This window comes from Drosophila pseudoobscura, chromosome X (genome assembly GCF_009870125.1).
Source record: "Drosophila pseudoobscura strain MV-25-SWS-2005 chromosome X, UCI_Dpse_MV25, whole genome shotgun sequence".
NCBI classification, from domain to species: Eukaryota; Metazoa; Arthropoda; class Insecta; order Diptera; family Drosophilidae; genus Drosophila; species Drosophila pseudoobscura.
Genome location: NC_046683.1, coordinates 51,970,116 through 51,977,397, shown reverse-complemented (window position 1 = coordinate 51,977,397; position 7,282 = coordinate 51,970,116).

Here is a 7,282-nt window from a genome sequence, read left to right as displayed (position 1 = left end):
ATATCTGCTTATCCGTATTTTGTGGGGCGGCCCACAAAAATATTTGGTGTTTTTTCTTGTCTGTTTTTCTGTCTTCTGTTTTTCGTTTCGCAGCTTCCGCAGTGGCTAAAAGCACTGGGACGACAAGTGGACTCGCCTAATGGACCGGCGGGCCAAGTGCAATTCGATATGGCCAAGTGTTCAGTATGCCTCAGATGGGAATTGGATTGTGAGTTGGAGTGGCAGGGGAAGTGGGAAGTGGGAGTATTTGTAGGGGAATTCGCCGAAGACCTTTCGTCGCGGTAAAACTTTGATACATTGGGGCAAACAAAAAGGGCATAAAAACAAAATCAAATTGCTTGCAAATAGCTAAATAAAAGGATGGCCTAGGACGAGGCTTCAGCTTATTATACTCTTTCCACAGGAATCAGGGCAGGGGACAGGATATTGCCGGCGAACAAGGAACAAGTTTGCGCTTTGCAAATTAATAACAACAGCCAAGAGTTTTTCGTGTTCATCCTGGGAGATAGATGAGAGCACACACAGAGGGGGCCATGCTATACAGTATATACGTAAGTATATGTATGCGTGTGTGTGCGTATCCTGTGTGTTTTTTTGTGTGTGTAAGTATAAGTAGGACTAATGCCTGCAGGTTGACGTACGTGCTGCGGCATTTTTATTAGGCATCCACTTTTTACGAGCCCCACGTCGAAGCCCTTTTAATGCTGAAGGCAGCACCAGGCTACACGAGGAGCGGAAGGGAACGTTTCATTGCCCATAAAAGCAACAGACCCAGGAGCGAGAAGTACTCTTTCCCCGACCCCTGCCCCAGAAAAAGTGAGTGTTACTTTTTGTTTAATTTAATTAGTCATGGCCGCAACGGCAGCGGCAGCAGCCCAAAAATATCATTGTTATTAGAACAGGCATTTTATTGGTCGCATACCGTAGCAAAACAATAACAATTAAACCAAAAATATGAGAGGATACGACCGAGAGATACCCGTTCATTGAACGATTGGTGGCCCATAAAAGTATGCTACAAAAATTTAAATGTATCTGGTAAGTTCTATAAACGGCCTTAGTTTAAAGAAGAGGATTTCAGGATGCTAACTATACATATATATATATTCATATATATATACATACGTATGTATGCATATTATATATCCATTGGGACAAGTGGTAACTGTGAGAGTTACGTCATTGGACGACGAATAGATACTTATTGGGAATATTGTGAGAGACCTAATGAGGAAGCTACACATTTGAATTTTCCCTCCACAGCCCCCAACCTTCAAGCTTCCCAGAGGTCCAATATACGCCTGCCGCTACCCTGCAGTGTACGTGTGTATGGGGAGTATATAAAAATGTCGCTCAATTAAAGTGTAGACACTTAAAATTCAACACTTAATTTCGTGCGTAAAATTAATGCCAAGCACATAATTAAATTATGTTAATTACCTACAACAAAGTCTATTAAGAATACACAGATACACACAATACATAGAAAGAGAGAGAGAGCGAAATTAATGAATAGCAAAAAAGCAACACAGACACGTAGCGTGGGTCCCACTGTGAATCTCTTTTGGGTGCTGCTGGGGTTTGGGCCAAAAAAAAGCCAAACATCAAATAACTTTCAATCAATTCCAATTAGAGCGGCTCCCTTTTTGCCATAAAAATTGCTTGCAAAATGGAACGACAATTTAATTTCAAGTTTAATGGCCAACAGCAGAAGGAGAAATATCCAGAGACCAGAGACCAGAGGCAGACCGAGTCGAGGAAACGAGAACAGTTTGATGTTGTTATCCTGAAAGTAACCCGTTGCCGTTTCAGGCCACCGCAGAACAACAAAAACCAGCTTGGATATTGTAATAACAGCTGCCTGACACGGACAACTATCTGATCCTGGGGAAATTGCAAAGAAAAGGGAAAGATAACGGCAAGGAAAAGGCGAGCTACGGAGTCGAGCCACGCAGGAATGCATTTTACAGTTGCCAACAATGGGGAAGCGGTCAAAGCCACAATAAAAGCGTGGCAGGGCTGAAAATAAAAACCACAAAACACGCGGCAAACCCAAGGAAGCTCCATCGCCATCCCGGACACACCAGCTGTCCGTCCATCTGTCCATCTTGTCCATCTCCGATGACTCCGTGGCTGGGGGCGGACTAAGGCGCGAATCCGAGTGAGATTGGGGTTGAGGTTGAAGACTTGGCTGTACGTGTATGCGCGGTGTAAGCTCAGTTCATTTTCAGTGCAGAAATTTAATCAAGAAGTGCAGGCGCCAGTTGCCAGGCGAACCAAAGTGTCAGCAGTGGCAGTCCCCAGTTTCATCCCACTCCAACTCCTCCCTACTCCCTTTCCAAATGCTTGGGTGGACAGCCCCTTGCGTGTAATACGAGATTCGTTCAACATTTACAATGATTTTGTGATTCTTCCGACACTTTATGGCCGAAGCCAAGCTGACAGCGTCCCCCACTAAATTTTAACACCCCTTCCATGTATGTAGTATGCCATCGTATATACAGGATGAATATATCTGTATCTGTGGGTGGAGTTGACTATAATAGAGTGAAAGACTTTAAGCAAGCATCGCTATCACCATTGCCATCGCCATTGCCAGCACCATCGCCATCTCGGTATTAAGTTGCAAGCGAAAAAGTTTACTTCGAAGGGTGTGCTCCGTGTAATGCAGACGAAAATGGAAAATTGGAGCACAGCCATTGCAGCAGCAGCTGACGATGCTCCCATTTGCCTCGAACCACTCGCATCTTTTCTCTTCATCCCATTTGCAGCTCCACAGGAAGTTCCAGTTCCCCCATGAAGTGCCATGCGATATCCTCGGAGCAGTTTGGTCAAGTTCCCACGGCGAGCAGATATAAAAGCTTTCAGTTCTCAGCTCTCAGCTCTCAGCATCTAGTAGCCAGCATCCAGATACGAGTACTCGTATCAGTATCAAAATATTTGGTTAATTCGATTTTTAGCTATGATTGTCCAAACGCAATTCTTGTTGATATCCAATACTCAAGGGTTGTGACTGGACATCGCGGCTCGAAATAAGAATACAACCCAGCAACCAAAATCTAATTTAAACGTACTCAATATCCAATATCCTAAATCCAAGTAAATGTGAAACACCACACAATTTAAATTCGACTTTAATTGAAATTATATTATCTAGTATGAAAATGTATTCCTGCAAACATTCAATGTATTTGTTTACAAAGAAATAAAAGCAATCAAAATTGAATTTTCATTTTCCAACGTAAATTAATGAATGTTTACTGAAAAATGTATAAAGTATAAAATATATAAACAAAACTTAGCTCAAAGCAGCTCAGGAATCAACAAATTATGTAAATATTAAATATTAAACTTGAAATTACGCGTACGCAATTAATATTGATCTAAGATTTAACCTAACTAAATTTTAATTAATTTTTTATCCAGACATAATAAATCAGAGTAAACCCATTCATAATTGCCTTAAATTTACTTTTAGATTAAAGCTGTCAATGCAGAAGAGGTTTTCTTGGGCTTAGTTTTCAAGCTCCTGTGAGTCGGTAGCTGGTTGTTGGTAAATTTCGGCGCCTTTTGCTTACTTTTATACGGTTTGTTTCATCAAACAATTTACCCCCAACCGATCCACTTGGCGAACATTTTGGCCAAAGCCAATGGAAACCAGAAAGTTGAGAGTAATATATTTTCTGTAGGGAAACGGGACAAGAATTTACGTCAGTAAAACTCGCAATATGAAGTGACTAGCTGCAAGGGAGGCGGAGAAAAAGTCTCTCATAAAAAAAAAATATTTTGTAAAAAATATGTGCCAAGCATCTTTTGACAAATTATGACTTCGGTGATGTTTTGCTGTTCTCTCCACTCTCCACTGCTTTTCTTTCTTTCTCTTCTGACGGCTTTGTTTTTTTCGAGAAAACAATGGCTGGAAGTTGCCATGACAGCGTTGCCACATTATACAACAAGTGCTCGAAATAATAAAGTTAACAGCACTTTAATAGTTCGCTCATGGCAAGCCCCCACATGCCCTTTCCATCATCAAGAGTGGATAGGAGGCGACTTTAGCTGGAGGAGGACTATGAGCAGTGCCAGTGCCAGTAGCAGGAGCAGGAGCAGGAGCAGCGGCAACATGTTGCCGGGCAACGGCAACGGGCATAAATGAGGGGCTTATCCTATCGAGCAGCACAACTTGAGCAATAAAATTGCTTTTATATACGGAGCTTCAGAGCAGAACAGAGCAGAAGATGAGCAGATACTATAAAGGAAGGCAGGGAGCAGATCGAGGAAGGAAGAGGAGCATTGAAATATTCTTGGCATGCTCAGATATACAACCATTTTTGGCGCTGGGGTTCGGGAAGCAGATACATTTTCCACTTTGATTTTTGCGCTTAATAAAAATCAAATTTAAATGCGGCTGACAACGCACAAGGAGAACAAGGAACGGAGAAGCCTTCAAAGTGCGCCTGCCACACGTCATGTATGAAGCGACGAACTCCATTCTGGGCCAACGATGGAGGCATTTATGGCCAGCTGATGACATGGCTGTGTTGCCATCGATGTTTATGTTGCTGCTGCTGCTCCTGGAATGTAATAAAGCTAGCGCGTCTTTTTGGTTCTAGACTCTTTCGACATTTCCACTTTATGGCAGGGACATAAAAGGAAATCAAAGGACTCTAAGGCAGGCTCTGCTGCTTCGCTGGGCAAGTCAACGAGTCAGCCGTCGCACTTAATGGCCCTGACCAGACCAGAGAAGAAGCGCAAGAAAGAGAGCGGTGGAAACGGGAGGGAGACACACACAGAAAGAGAGAGCTAATAAGCTGTGTGCCGCATCGGGGCGTATGCTTAATATTTTGAGCCAGTTGGCGCTTATATAAATGGCGTTGCCCTGAGAAAGAAGCAAAGCGGAAAGTTCTGCATAAATTCAATTAACTAAAAACATGCAAATGAAAACTTTTTTCGGGGAGGGCGACAAAGCCGCGGGCTGCTGCCCCATCAGCCGGGGCGGGGCCGGAAGCTGCCACAGAGCGAACCGAGAGAAAATGCAACTCATTCAGATGCACAAAAGTGGCAATTGGAAGTGGCCGCACTTGACTCGACCCCAGCCCCTCCTTTTCTCTCTCTCTCTATCTGGAGGCGAGGGAAATGTTTTCTAATTATTTCGCACTGGCAGTGCCTCCTCCGGTGGCCATCCTTCAGTTTCCGGCAGGCGGGGGCAGGCTTAGTCAACTGTATGTGTATATGGGTGCACGGGTACGAGTATCAGAAATATGAAATGCAATAATGTAACGAGTAATTGCGCAAAAAGTAATAAAGAACGCGCAGTTACGCAAAGGGAGGTGGCAATGTGGCACGGTACAATGGGTGGTCAAAGACCATGCAATCTGGCAGGGATAAGAGCAAGGACACTGCTGGGGGGGCAGGGCCAGGACCAAGCGGAACGAGAAACGGGCATCGGGCGTTGGGGGTAACAACAAAAGTTGTCAACGACAGCAACGGCAGCAACTAAAACAAAGCCCCGCCCGGGGGCAAGTGCTCGTGGATATGGGAGTGCGAGTGTGGGCCTGGTGTGGGCGTGGAGCGTGAGTACGTGCAACGTGGCCACAAAAAGTTCAAGCGCCGCTCACGCGCCCCAGCCACGTGATGTTGTTGACTCTCCTCGTGCCTGCACCACCCCCTTCCAGACAGCCAGTATCGTCCAAAAAGGATATTAATTTCCCAAAGGTGCCGTTTTTGCAGGCGAAATCACGCAAAATGCGACTGGAACGAGGCGGGTTGAGGTACAGGGGGCACGAATCAGGGGAAAACAGCAGAGAAAGTGATGCCACTTCCACACAGAAGATCTCATGCTCTTCGAATTAGAGCCAATCATTTTGAGCTCAAATGTTTCATACTAGAAGGATTTCTTCTGAAAATGAATAGATTTTTATCTATAACAATTAGGTACGTGTATCATATCATATCATATCATATCATATATATATATACACACATATATAATCAAGTTAAAACTAACCGAATCTTTTTAAAAGCTGTATTCTAGCACCCCAAATATAGCCCTGAGCAACTTAAAAATACATTGTCTAACCTTGCATTAACTTTAACTAAAGGAAACCTAAAAAACCTGACACCTAAGTGGACCTCAAAATCGGAAACTGCCTAGAAAAGTCATTGGACTTTCCCTCGATGGAATATCCGAAACGTGAAATAAAATTAAAACGTACGCACACAAATTAAAAACTTTCAATAGCAACAATTTTCATTTTAAAATTCAACACCATGCGCGGGTACAGGGTGCTGGTGGAGAGCAGGCCCGGATGTCAGTGACAACAGCGAGGGGGCTTTGGGAGCAGAAGCACCATAGCCTGGTGCTGCAAACCATTTTGTTGATGGCAATTGAAGTGCCACCGAAGCGGGGGTGACAAACCGATTTATGAAAACTGAAAAATATCCATTGTAATTTGACTATGCGAGTGGCACAGGGTCCTGCCTAGTTATAGGGATTCGACGCGAAGCAGGGCCCTGCCTGCCTTTAAGGGAGCGCGCAACAATTAAAACTATTTTGGCCAAAACAATATCGGGGTTGTTGCCAACGCTGCCAGCTTTTGAAGTTGCCGCTGCTGCTGGTGCTGTTGTTGCTGTTGCTCGTTGTTTCCTGCTCGTTGCTGCCGAACATTTTATTAGAATGCTGCTGGCGGGGCATGCCCTAGGGCCGAGGTCAAACCGCATCACGCAAGGGCTGGGGAAGATACAAGACAAAAGCTGATTACTTGCTGCACTGCCTGACAGGACATGGGCCGGGCCGGGCCCCCTAGACATAGGAATACGTAGGGATACAGTACTGGCTATACCCTTGACAGAAGGTTAACCGTACTGGTACCAACAATTTTAAGAGCCATTATCTCATCCTATTTTTGCAGTTTGTACATCTCAACATTAAGTTCAAATAAAGCAACAGCTAAATTTAGCCAATAATTGATTCTAGCCCTTTATGCTGAAAAAACCTTAAAATTAAAACGAATAGATTGGAAAGTCAATTCATAAAGGAGAACCCTTCAAGTATATCTCATTATTACCCATCTTCCTGCTGCGTAGGGTATGATATCTTCGACTCTGGTGTGAGGAGTGTCTCCTTCTTGTTTTGTCATTGCTGCTGTCTGTTTATTGTGCCAGCGCTGCAGAAATCCAAGGCATGTCCTTTGGCCAGGGATAAACTGCAATGGCAGCAGACACGGACTCGGACCCGGACCCGGACCCAGGACACAGACACGGACACAAACGAGGACAATGCGAA